This window comes from Hyla sarda, unplaced genomic scaffold (assembly GCF_029499605.1).
Source record: "Hyla sarda isolate aHylSar1 unplaced genomic scaffold, aHylSar1.hap1 scaffold_431, whole genome shotgun sequence".
NCBI classification, from domain to species: domain Eukaryota; kingdom Metazoa; phylum Chordata; class Amphibia; order Anura; family Hylidae; genus Hyla; species Hyla sarda.
The window spans coordinates 126,504-139,306 of NW_026610446.1; the positions used below are offsets into that span (position 1 = coordinate 126,504).

Here is a 12,803-nt window from a genome sequence, read left to right on the forward strand (position 1 = left end):
GAAGAATAATACGCCCAGAAAAGAGGCGAAAAGGAGAAAAACGTAAAAAAACGTGAAAAAAAAGTAAGAGGAAGAGAAGGGAAAAAAAGGTGGAAATGGGTTTAAAAGTGATTTCGGCGGAGAAATATATATATATATATATATATATATATATATATATACGCGCACACACACACATATATATAAACGTATTCTCCGTTGAGATATTGCAGCCGCTGCTGTGTCCAGGCCCAGGAGCCTTAGCACTGTGCTGTGATGTCACTCAATACCACTGACATCACTAGGTGTAAACAACATCTCTCCTTTGCTGTGTATGTGACTATGGAGCTGTTTGGTGATGTCGTCTATTATGGCCTTCATAGAAGCAACAGGAGATTGTTGCATCCATCTAGAACCCTCAGAACTACAGTGCTATGATGTCACTCACTTCCACAGGCCTTGCAGAGTGTAAACAACAACAACCCAGCTTTGTTGTGTATGTAACCATAGGGATTTGTGATGTCACCTAGAACCTTCACAGCAGCGACAGCTTTATGAGGAGCATCAGCACTGCTCTGCCTGAGCAGAACCATCACCGCCATAGGTTGTCAAATAACCCGGATTTAACCCACACAGGTAAGTCCAATGGGGTGCAGGCATGTCCTCTATGCTTACAGCTTCCCGTGGGTGTTGGTTTGATACCGTTTGGGGACAGCCAAGGAGGCATCTGCAGGCAACAAAGGTAGGTGTGTGCTTGTGTGTGTGTTTCCTATGCAGATCCTAAGCCCAGTGTCACATGCAAGTAGGAGGAGTAAGAAGGGTTCCTGGCAAATCCGGGTTATGGATTGCATTTAAAAAGGCCCCGTGGGAGTGCAATGGGCCCCTGTCTTGCTGCTTAGCAATAATGGTATGGGTTTAGGTTCTGCTGTGTGTACTGGTGGTTGACTGCCCCCCAGTCCAGAGTGTGCATGGAAAATTGTCTGGCAGCCTCCCTGACAGCAAGCAGTGATAGTGCCCATGAAGGGGACCTTGTTGGGCCCGCCCCTTTCACGGTTATCGCTTCTCGGCCTTTTGGCTAAGATCAAGTGTAGTATCTGCATTTGGTCTGGTCAGAAGGTGTCTGTGGTACCCTGCTTCTCGGCCTTGGGGGATTGTCTCTCCTTACGGAGGGACTTCACCCCCTTGCTGCTATTGGGGAGCGGGCTTAGTCCACAGACAACGGGTTGCGATCGCCCTGTCTCTGGGACCTTGTGTCTCAGAAGGCATTTTCGGTACGTTGAGCGTTACCTGTAGCTTCGGAAGCACCTAGGGTACCCCCGACCTCTGCCTTGGGTAAGGGTTCCGCTTTTATAGCGGGATTCCGAGCCCCTGCTGCTATTGGGGAAGGGGCTTAGTCCCTGGGTGTGGAAGATGCCGTTCTCCTGGGCTTTCCCCTCTGGGGAAATGTCGATGCGAAATACCATCCGCATAGAGGTGTCGGAGAGCCATCGTCAGTTGAAGAACCTCCGCTTCATTGCGGAGGTGATTCTTCTTGACTACTTCCGCCTCAATAGGGAGGACATCCTGTGTCTAAATGACCAGGAAAGCCGTGGCCTGTATACCGTCACCTTCACGGCCACGGCGTGTTGCGATAACATCTATGCAACCTTGTCTGGTGCGGACCAGAGGGACGATCGACTCGACGGTCTTTCGTTCCAGTTCCTCTATGGTGAGGAACATATACCGTTGGTGGTGGCTATGCACAGCCCTCATGTGACCACGGAGGATATAGCCACTTTTCTTCGGCGATACTGCGAAGAGGTGCGATTCGCAAACAAAATCTTGAACTCCGTGCGGTTCTGGAACGGCAAGAGGAAGTTCTGGGTCAAGCTCCGTAAGGATCCCGGTGGTATTGGGGGTCTTTGCCATCCGCCCCCAAATTTTGCCATCGGGAGAGTTCGGGGCTTCCTGTTCTATCCTCAAATGCCTATGTATTGCCGAAATTGCTTGAGGTTTGGCCACACCCAGGAGACCTGCGGCGCGGAGCGTGTGATTCGCTGCAATAGGTGTGGCCAAGAAGGTCACATAGCCTCAAGATGTAGCCACACGATAAGGTGCAACCTCTGCGGAGAGGAAAATCACGATTTTAATTCCTGTCCCCATAAAGCAAAAACTACGATGGGTGGGTCAAGGCTGGGCCCACCCAAAGAGGGGACAGGACAAAAGACATCCTTTTTTAAGATGCCCAAACCCCAGATGGCAGGTACTGATGGGTCCAGGCCCAAGACCTCTGGTGCTCCATCGGGGGGCCCACCGGTGGTAGTGCTAGGGGGAGGCCATGGGGATTCCACGAAGCCCGGGCGGGTGATCGAGTTTACTGCCCGGGAAATTGAAAGACGTCGATCGACTTCCTACCTGGCTCAAGAGCCCGCCGAAACTTCTGAAGGGGGCTCACCTGTGGCGGGTGGCAGCCGACGGGCCTCGGTGGGGGCAGAGGTGGACCCAAAATTGCAGCATAAGCCAGGTACTGGCTTGGCCCAGGGTCGCCCTGCTCCGGACGAAGAGGCCCCGGTGAAAGCCCGCCGGAAGGGGAGCCAGGTGGCCAGGTCTGAGCCCGGTCCTGTTACTCCGCCTATACAGGACAGGGCCAAGAAGACAAGTGGCGCCAAACCAGGGTTTGCTGCCCCGCCAGCAGTGGACCCGGTGGGTAAAACTGGCCATCGTCGATCGATGGGGAAGTTGGAGCAACAGTCCTCAGCAACGTTTGCTGGGGAACAAGCGATGAAAACTTCCCAGGGTAGCGGCAAAGGTTCCGGAAAAGAGGCCTCACAGGCCCCTGTGCAGCAGTTCCAGTCGTCAAAAGATGAAAGAAGACGCAGATCCATCAGCCGGGGGCCAGAGATTACATCGAGTGAGAGCAACACAGAGGATATGGACAGCAGTGTGACATTTAAAAGACAAAGAGAAGAAGAAGAGGAAGACATTCAAAGGAAAGCGGCGTGCCGTAGTTCGGACGAGAGCGAGCTCAGGGTCGGGGCATCATCGATCTCAAGCTCCGACCCTCAGAACATCAAGGAGCTGATGACCCCGCAGGCGGGGGATGACGGTACGCAGCTTATTATTGACTTTGATTCTCCAAGCACGGACTCTCCATAAACTATGCCTATCCCTGTAAAAATTGCCTCACTCAATGTGAGGTCCTTAAAGAGCCCTGATCGCAGGGCTGCTTTATTTTCTTATCTAGAGACATGTGTCTTTGACCTTTGCCTGCTACAAGAATGTGGAATCCCTAGTAAAATGGACTATAAAGACTTAAAAGAAGACTGGAAGCTGGGCCCATCCATATGGTCCGGTGCAAATGACTGTCGTTCTGTGGGTGTTGGGCTGCTCTGCCGAGGCCAGTCCTTTTCTATTCATACAGTAACTGAGATTGTGCCTGGCAGAGCTCTTTTAATTCATCTATATTTTAATGGACTTTTAATTCGTGTTTTAAATGTGTATGCCCCTCCTGATAAACAGGAGCGGGCAGAACTATTTGAAATTTTACCACTGTTTTGTGTTGGGTCTTCCCCCCTGCTGGTGGGAGGTGATTTTAACTGCATACGTGATGGGGAACACCGGCAGGGTGGGGATATTAATCGTAAAGACCGCACTTCTTACCTGCTTAAAAATTTTATTGATGATTTTAATTTGAAAGATTGCTGGAAGGATCTCTTGCCGGAGGACCCGGGCGCCACATGGTCCAATGGAAGAGTGAGCTCCAGAATCGATTTTATTTTTTCCTCTAGAGCTTTTAAACCCCTGAAATGCACGCTCGAGCAGAATATCTTCTCTGATCATAAGCTCCTCTTGGTGGGCCTGGAGCTAGAGGGGGAGCAAAAAGCAAAAAGGGGCCTCTGGAGATTAAACACCACACTCCTAGAGGACCCTGAGATAAAAGAGGAGTTTGTGCGGACCTACCAGTGCTGGCAATCACAAAGAAAACCCCACGAGCCTATGCTGCACTGGTGGGAGGGCACCAAATCTAAAATCAGATATTTTTTTATCAAAGCAGGTAAGAAGAAGGCAAAAATGGAAAAACAGTGGTTTTATGTTCTTAACATGCGTTTAAATGTACTTTTTAAATTGAAAGAAGCTGGTATGGATGTAGAAAATGATATTTTAAACCTTAAAACTGAAATAAAACATGCCATAGAAAAGAAAGGGAAACAAATCATTTTTAACTCACATGTGCAGCACCTGGAGGAGGGCGAGAAATGTTCCCGTTTCTTTTTTAAAAAAGTGATGAATAGGAGGGATATCATCCAAAACCTTGAGGGTGAATCCACTCCAAAAGGCATGTTAGATGCAGTTTTTAACTTCTACCAGCTTCTTTTTAATAAGAAAGATCTTAATCCATCCTTTTTAGAACATGTTCTTAATTCCCTTGATTTTAAGCTAGATGTTTTAGACCAGGAGGTTTTATCCCGTGATCTTAACTTAGATGAACTTTTATTTGTTTTTAAAAGTTTTTCTAGTGGGAAGGCCCCTGGGGAAGATGGTTTACCCATCGAATTTTATTTAGCTTTTTGGGATATTTTAAAGGATGATATGGTTTTATTGTATAAAGAAACTTTTATTGTTAATGAACTTCCCCCTTCCTGGAGGAGGGGGATTGTATCATTACTTTTTAAAAAGGGTGAAAAGGATATGCTAAAAAATTGGCGCCCCATCACACTTTTAAATGTCGATTATAAAGTTTTAGCCAAGTTATTAGCTGTCCGTTTTAAACCTTTTATTCATAAATTAATTCACCCAAATCAGGTTTGTGGGGTACCTGGAAGGTCTATAGCTGAATCCCTAAATATTTTAAGAGATGTTTTATGGTATTTTAAGGATAGAAATCAAACTGTAGCAATTTTATCCTTAGACTTTGAAAAAGCCTTTGATAGGGTCTCCCATGAATACCTGTTTTTAGTTCTTAAAAAGATGGCAGTGCCTGAAACGATTTTAAGCCGAATCATGCTTTTATACCAATCCTGTTTTAGTCAAGTCTCTGTTAATGGCTTTTTAACCAGCGGTGTTCCTCTTTTATCAGGTGTCAAACAGGGCTGCCCCCTGTCCCCACTCCTTTTTATTTGCGCAATCGAACCACTGATGGCCCTCCTCAGAAAAGACCGGGTAGTAAGAGGCGTACCGATACCTGGTGGAGGAGGGACCCATCTAAAGGTGTTGGGGTACATGGATGATGTCACCATACTGTGCCCGGACTCTCCATCCATGAGGGGGGCATTGAGGAACACCAGCTATTTCTGCGAGGTCTCTGGTTTTAAGCTAAACACAGATAAATGTGACTGTTTTTATATTGGCTCCTGGGATTCATCCATCACCCCAGGAGTTACAATGCAACAGGATCAAATTAAAGTTTTAGGTATTGTTTTTAACCAGGTCAATGATGGGAGCCCTAACTGGGATTCAGCTATAGCTAAGATGGAGAAGAAGATTTTAATGTGGAATCTTAGAAACCTTACCATGGAGGGGAAGATTTTAATAATAAAGATGGTTTTACTCCCTATTATGCTATACATTGCCATGGTATTTCCTCCATCTATTTTATACATTAAAAAAGTAACTAGAATTGTTTTTACTTTTTTATGGGGTTCAAAAATGGAGAAATTAAAGCGTGATTTTATGTACAAAAGTAAAGATAATGGCGGGAAAGATGTTCCTAACCTTTTTACTTTCTTTTACATAAAGTATTTCTGTTTCTGTTTTAAAATTATTAAATCCGATGGCATTTTTAGCTGCTTTTTAAGGTACGCTGCGGGCATGGTTTTTAAAAGATGGTTGCGCATCCCTCTGAACGCTCCGGTGCTTCTGTGTCCCCCAAAACATTATGTGGTGTTGGAAAAGACAGTCAGGCTCCTAGGTCTCCAAGATTTGGAGCCTGACATACTGGGGGACCAGAGAAAGGTATTAAAGGTCCTCAGGCGGAGTGAGGTTACCCTGGCAGTGTCCAATTTCACACAGGCAAGATCCAAAAAGGTATGGCGGAACGTGTACGGGAAGTTTCTGGCGAATGTACACAGGGATCTTGCCTGGGCAATCGTCCACCAGTGCCTCCCTACTCGTGAGTTCCAGCACAGGCGAGGACTGGTGGCGAGAGCCAAGTGCCCGAGAGATGGCTGCGGAGTGGACGAAACGGTGCTGCACATATTTTGGAACTGCCCTTTTGCACGGGAGCTTTGGAGGAAGGTAGGCCCACTTTTGAAGTGGGCCTGCGGCCTAAAAGATTTTAATCACGAATGTGTCTTTTACGGTCTTTTTAACTGCCCCAATTTTAAACAACAGATGATCTGCTGGATGATTATTAATTGTTTTAAAAATGCCATCTGGAAAGTTAGGAACATCTTACTTTTTAAACATGATTTTATTGATGTTAAAAACTGTATAAAGCTGGCCCTGAGTGAGATGTACATCTATTACCTAAGAGACAAGAAACAGTTGGGGGCCAGCGAGGCAGCATCCATGTGGTGTCTGCCTCTATGGAACGAAATAACAATATAATCAGTTTTTATGACATTTATATAATGTTTTATCCTGCCATTTTTATTTTTTCTCCTTTTATTACTGGTTTTATTATTTGTATTTTAAAACTTTTGTGAACCTTTTATTATTTTGCATTTTAAATTTTGTATGGTTTCTTATTTATTCAATAAAATTTTGTTGAAACCTTATCTGTTCTTATCAGTTTAATATCTGATACGTCCCCTATCTGGGGACCATATATTAAATGGATTTTTGAGAACGGGGGCCGATTTCGAAGCTTGCTTCCGTCGCCCTATGCATTGACCCGATATGGCAGTATCTTCGGGTACAGTGCACCACCCCCTTACAGGGTTAAAAAGAAAGATTCCTACTTTCATTGCTACCTGCTTGCTGGCTAGCCAGCTAGCCAGCCCTGTGGGCCTTGCTGCTGCTGCTGCAGCCAAAAAACAAAAGGTGGTGCTTCTGCTGCTTCTGCTTCTGCTTGTGTCTGGCCGCTGTTGGAGCGTCCAGGCACAGGACTTCTGCTGCTGCTGACTAAATGGCCTCCTTAATTGGATCATTTGAGTAGCCAGCACACCTGTGCAGGTAGGGCATGACATGATAGGCAGCTGCCTTGATAGCGGGTGGGTGCTGAATGTTCCTAATTGACAAAATAAGATTAATGCTTATGAAGAAATATAAAATCTCATCCCTTCCCCAATATCGCGCCACACCCCTACCCCTTAATTCCCTGGTTGAACTTGATGGACATATGTCTTTTTTCGACCGTACTAACTATGTAACTATGTAACATAACATGGGGGGGGTCTCCTGGCTGTTCACACAGGTGTGTCATTGCTGTACATTGACCATGCATTGCTTCTGTGGTATTGCAAAGGCAAAGACAAATGCTTCCAGCCATCCATTGCACTAATGGATTGGTCATCAGCTGGCTGTCTATGTCCCGCATCAATATAGACCAAAGTACAGAGGGTTAGGCTATGCTATTGTGCACCTACCTGATGCATCAGAAGGTGCGAGGCCCTTGCTAAATTCTGTGCACAGACTTTGAGATCTATACTTTAGACTGTATCTAAACCTGCTCCAACATGGACTGACATTCTGGCCTACTTTCAGCCGATGCGACTTGTCTGTCGCTGAACAGTCGCTTTTTATGTATTCAGCACCTATGTATAATGTTGTAAAAATGCTCTAGAAGCTAAAGTCGCAGAAATGTCACACATATTTGGCCTGCAACTTTCTGTGCGACAAATTCAGACAGGAAAAATCAGTATAAATCCTTAGAAAATTATCCCCCAGTGTCTCCATCTGCTGGCGGTATTGAATAAGCATTGCTGCACTGATGGGGTATGCATTAGACGAAAAAAAAGAAGAAAAAGAAGAATAATACGCCCAGAAAAGAGGCGAAAAGGAGAAAAACGTAAAAAAACGTGAAAAAAAAGTAAGAGGAAGAGAAGGGAAAAAAAGGTGGAAATGGGTTTAAAAGTGATTTCGGCGGAGAAATATATATATATATATATATATATATATATATATATATATATATATACGCGCACACACACACATATATATAAACGTATTCTCCGTTGAGATATTGCAGCCGCTGCTGTGTCCAGGCCCAGGAGCCTTAGCACTGTGCTGTGATGTCACTCAATACCACTGACATCACTAGGTGTAAACAACATCTCTCCTTTGCTGTGTATGTGACTATGGAGCTGTTTGGTGATGTCGTCTATTATGGCCTTCATAGAAGCAACAGGAGATTGTTGCATCCATCTAGAACCCTCAGAACTACAGTGCTATGATGTCACTCACTTCCACAGGCCTTGCAGAGTGTAAACAACAACAACCCAGCTTTGTTGTGTATGTAACCATAGGGATTTGTGATGTCACCTAGAACCTTCACAGCAGCGACAGCTTTATGAGGAGCATCAGCACTGCTCTGCCTGAGCAGAACCATCACCGCCATAGGTTGTCAAATAACCCGGATTTAACCCACACAGGTAAGTCCAATGGGGTGCAGGCATGTCCTCTATGCTTACAGCTTCCCGTGGGTGTTGGTTTGATACCGTTTGGGACAGCCAAGGAGGCATCTGCAGGCAACAAAGGTAGGTGTGTGCTTGTGTGTGTGTTTCCTATGCAGATCCTAAGCCCAGTGTCACATGCAAGTAGGAGGAGTAAGAAGGGTTCCTGGCAAATCCGGGTTATGGATTGCATTTAAAAAGGCCCCGTGGGAGTGCAATGGGCCCCTGTCTTGCTGCTTAGCAATAATGGTATGGGTTTAGGTTCTGCTGTGTGTACTGGTGGTTGACTGCCCCCCAGTCCAGAGTGTGCATGGAAAATTGTCTGGCAGCCTCCCTGACAGCAAGCAGTGATAGTGCCCATGAAGGGGACCTTGTTGGGCCCGCCCCTTTCACGGTTATCGCTTCTCGGCCTTTTGGCTAAGATCAAGTGTAGTATCTGTTCTTATCAGTTTAATATCTGATACGTCCCCTATCTGGGGACCATATATTAAATGGATTTTTGAGAACGGGGGCCGATTTCGAAGCTTGCTTCCGTCGCCCTATGCATTGACCCGATATGGCAGTATCTTCGGGTACAGTGCACCACCCCCTTACAGGGTTAAAAAGAAAGATTCCTACTTTCATTGCTACCTGCTTGCTGGCTAGCCAGCTAGCCAGCCCTGTGGGCCTTGCTGCTGCTGCTGCAGCCAAAAAACAAAAGGTGGTGCTTCTGCTGCTTCTGCTTCTGCTTGTGTCTGGCCGCTGTTGGAGCGTCCAGGCACAGGACTTCTGCTGCTGCTGACTAAATGGCCTCCTTAATTGGATCATTTGAGTAGCCAGCACACCTGTGCAGGTAGGGCATGACATGATAGGCAGCTGCCTTGATAGCGGGTGGGTGCTGAATGTTCCTAATTGACAAAATAAGATTAATGCTTATGAAGAAATATAAAATCTCATCCCTTCCCCAATATCGCGCCACACCCCTACCCCTTAATTCCCTGGTTGAACTTGATGGACATATGTCTTTTTTCGACCGTACTAACTATGTAACTATGTAACATAACATGGGGGGGGTCTCCTGGCTGTTCACACAGGTGTGTCATTGCTGTACATTGACCATGCATTGCTTCTGTGGTATTGCAAAGGCAAAGACAAATGCTTCCAGCCATCCATTGCACTAATGGATTGGTCATCAGCTGGCTGTCTATGTCCCGCATCAATATAGACCAAAGTACAGAGGGTTAGGCTATGCTATTGTGCACCTACCTGATGCATCAGAAGGTGCGAGGCCCTTGCTAAATTCTGTGCACAGACTTTGAGATCTATACTTTAGACTGTATCTAAACCTGCTCCAACATGGACTGACATTCTGGCCTACTTTCAGCCGATGCGACTTGTCTGTCGCTGAACAGTCGCTTTTTATGTATTCAGCACCTATGTATAATGTTGTAAAAATGCTCTAGAAGCTAAAGTCGCAGAAATGTCACACATATTTGGCCTGCAACTTTCTGTGCGACAAATTCAGACAGGAAAAATCAGTATAAATCCTTAGAAAATTATCCCCCAGTGTCTCCATCTGCTGGCGGTATTGAATAAGCATTGCTGCACTGATGGGGTATGCATTAGACGAAAAAAAAGAAGAAAAAGAAGAATAATACGCCCAGAAAAGAGGCGAAAAGGAGAAAAACGTAAAAAAACGTGAAAAAAAAGTAAGAGGAAGAGAAGGGAAAAAAAGGTGGAAATGGGTTTAAAAGTGATTTCGGCGGAGAAATATATATATATATATATATATATATATATATATATATATATATGCGCACACACACACATATATATAAACGTATTCTCCGTTGAGATATTGCAGCCGCTGCTGTGTCCAGGCCCAGGAGCCTTAGCACTGTGCTGTGATGTCACTCAATACCACTGACATCACTAGGTGTAAACAACATCTCTCCTTTGCTGTGTATGTGACTATGGAGCTGTTTGGTGATGTCGTCTATTATGGCCTTCATAGAAGCAACAGGAGATTGTTGCATCCATCTAGAACCCTCAGAACTACAGTGCTATGATGTCACTCACTTCCACAGGCCTTGCAGAGTGTAAACAACAACAACCCAGCTTTGTTGTGTATGTAACCATAGGGATTTGTGATGTCACCTAGAACCTTCACAGCAGCGACAGCTTTATGAGGAGCATCAGCACTGCTCTGCCTGAGCAGAACCATCACCGCCATAGGTTGTCAAATAACCCGGATTTAACCCACACAGGTAAGTCCAATGGGGTGCAGGCATGTCCTCTATGCTTACAGCTTCCCGTGGGTGTTGGTTTGATACCGTTTGGGGACAGCCAAGGAGGCATCTGCAGGCAACAAAGGTAGGTGTGTGCTTGTGTGTGTGTTTCCTATGCAGATCCTAAGCCCAGTGTCACATGCAAGTAGGAGGAGTAAGAAGGGTTCCTGGCAAATCCGGGTTATGGATTGCATTTAAAAAGGCCCCGTGGGAGTGCAATGGGCCCCTGTCTTGCTGCTTAGCAATAATGGTATGGGTTTAGGTTCTGCTGTGTGTACTGGTGGTTGACTGCCCCCCAGCCCAGAGTGTGCATGGAAAATTGTCTGGCAGCCTCCCTGACAGCAAGCAGTGATAGTGCCCATGAAGGGGACCTTGTTGGGCCCGCCCCTTTCACGGTTATCGCTTCTCGGCCTTTTGGCTAAGATCAAGTGTAGTATCTGTTCTTATCAGTTTAATATCTGATACGTCCCCTATCTGGGGACCATATATTAAATGGATTTTTGAGAACGGGGGCCGATTTCGAAGCTTGCTTCCGTCGCCCTATGCATTGACCCGATATGGCAGTATCTTCGGGTACAGTGCACCACCCCCTTACAGGGTTAAAAAGAAAGATTCCTACTTTCATTGCTACCTGCTTGCTGGCTAGCCAGCTAGCCAGCCCTGTGGGCCTTGCTGCTGCTGCTGCAGCCAAAAAACAAAAGGTGGTGCTGCTGCTGCTTCTGCTGCTTCTGCTTCTGCTTGTGTCTGGCCGCTGTTGGAGCGTCCAGGCACAGGACTTCTGCTGCTGCTGACTAAATGGCCTCCTTAATTGGATCATTTGAGTAGCCAGCACACCTGTGCAGGTAGGGCATGACATGATAGGCAGCTGCCTTGATAGCGGGTGGGTGCTGAATGTTCCTAATTGACAAAATAAGATTAATGCTTATGAAGAAATATAAAATCTCATCCCTTCCCCAATATCGCGCCACACCCCTACCCCTTAATTCCCTGGTTGAACTTGATGGACATATGTCTTTTTTCGACCGTACTAACTATGTAACTATGTAACATAACATGGGGGGGGTCTCCTGGCTGTTCACACAGGTGTGTCATTGCTGTACATTGACCATGCATTGCTTCTGTGGTATTGCAAAGGCAAAGACAAATGCTTCCAGCCATCCATTGCACTAATGGATTGGTCATCAGCTGGCTGTCTATGTCCCGCATCAATATAGACCAAAGTACAGAGGGTTAGGCTATGCTATTGTGCACCTACCTGATGCATCAGAAGGTGCGAGGCCCTTGCTAAATTCTGTGCACAGACTTTGAGATCTATACTTTAGACTGTATCTAAACCTGCTCCAACATGGACTGACATTCTGGCCTACTTTCAGCCGATGCGACTTGTCTGTCGCTGAACAGTCGCTTTTTATGTATTCAGCACCTATGTATAATGTTGTAAAAATGCTCTAGAAGCTAAAGTCGCAGAAATGTCACACATATTTGGCCTGCAACTTTCTGTGCGACAAATTCAGACAGGAAAAATCAGTATAAATCCTTAGAAAATTATCCCCCAGTGTCTCCATCTGCTGGCGGTATTGAATAAGCATTGCTGCACTGATGGGGTATGCATTAGACGAAAAAAAAGAAGAAAAAGAAGAATAATACGCCCAGAAAAGAGGCGAAAAGGAGAAAAACGTAAAAAAACGTGAAAAAAAAGTAAGAGGAAGAGAAGGGAAAAAAAGGTGGAAATGGGTTTAAAAGTGATTTCGGCGGAGAAATATATATATATATATATATATATATATATATATATATATATACGCGCACACACACACATATATATAAACGTATTCTCCGTTGAGATATTGCAGCCGCTGCTGTGTCCAGGCCCAGGAGCCTTAGCACTGTGCTGTGATGTCACTCAATACCACTGACATCACTAGGTGTAAACAACATCTCTCCTTTGCTGTGTATGTGACTATGGAGCTGTTTGGTGATGTCGTCTATTATGGCCTTCATAGAAGCAACAGGAGATTGTTGCATC

The 12,803-nt window shown here is 45.6% G+C and overlaps 3 non-coding genes and 1 pseudogene across 3 annotated transcripts; all 4 read left to right on the forward strand.

Annotated features, from left to right (window-relative positions):
• The first annotated feature begins 1,034 nt into the window (after positions 1-1,034).
• On the forward strand, positions 1,035-1,113 carry LOC130334268 (U2 spliceosomal RNA; annotated as a pseudogene).
• Positions 1,114-6,641: 5,528 nt separating this feature from the next.
• LOC130334262 (U2 spliceosomal RNA) lies at positions 6,642-6,827 on the forward strand. The gene has a single exon (XR_008876095.1). It is a non-coding gene; the product is annotated as a U2 spliceosomal RNA (small nuclear RNA).
• A 2,080-nt stretch (positions 6,828-8,907) lies between these two features.
• Positions 8,908-9,098, forward strand: LOC130334317 (U2 spliceosomal RNA). Its single transcript, XR_008876141.1, has one exon. It is a non-coding gene; the product is annotated as a U2 spliceosomal RNA (small nuclear RNA).
• A 2,077-nt stretch (positions 9,099-11,175) lies between these two features.
• On the forward strand, positions 11,176-11,366 carry LOC130334195 (U2 spliceosomal RNA). Its single transcript, XR_008876033.1, has one exon. It is a non-coding gene; the product is annotated as a U2 spliceosomal RNA (small nuclear RNA).
• The last annotated feature ends 1,437 nt before the right edge of the window (positions 11,367-12,803 follow it).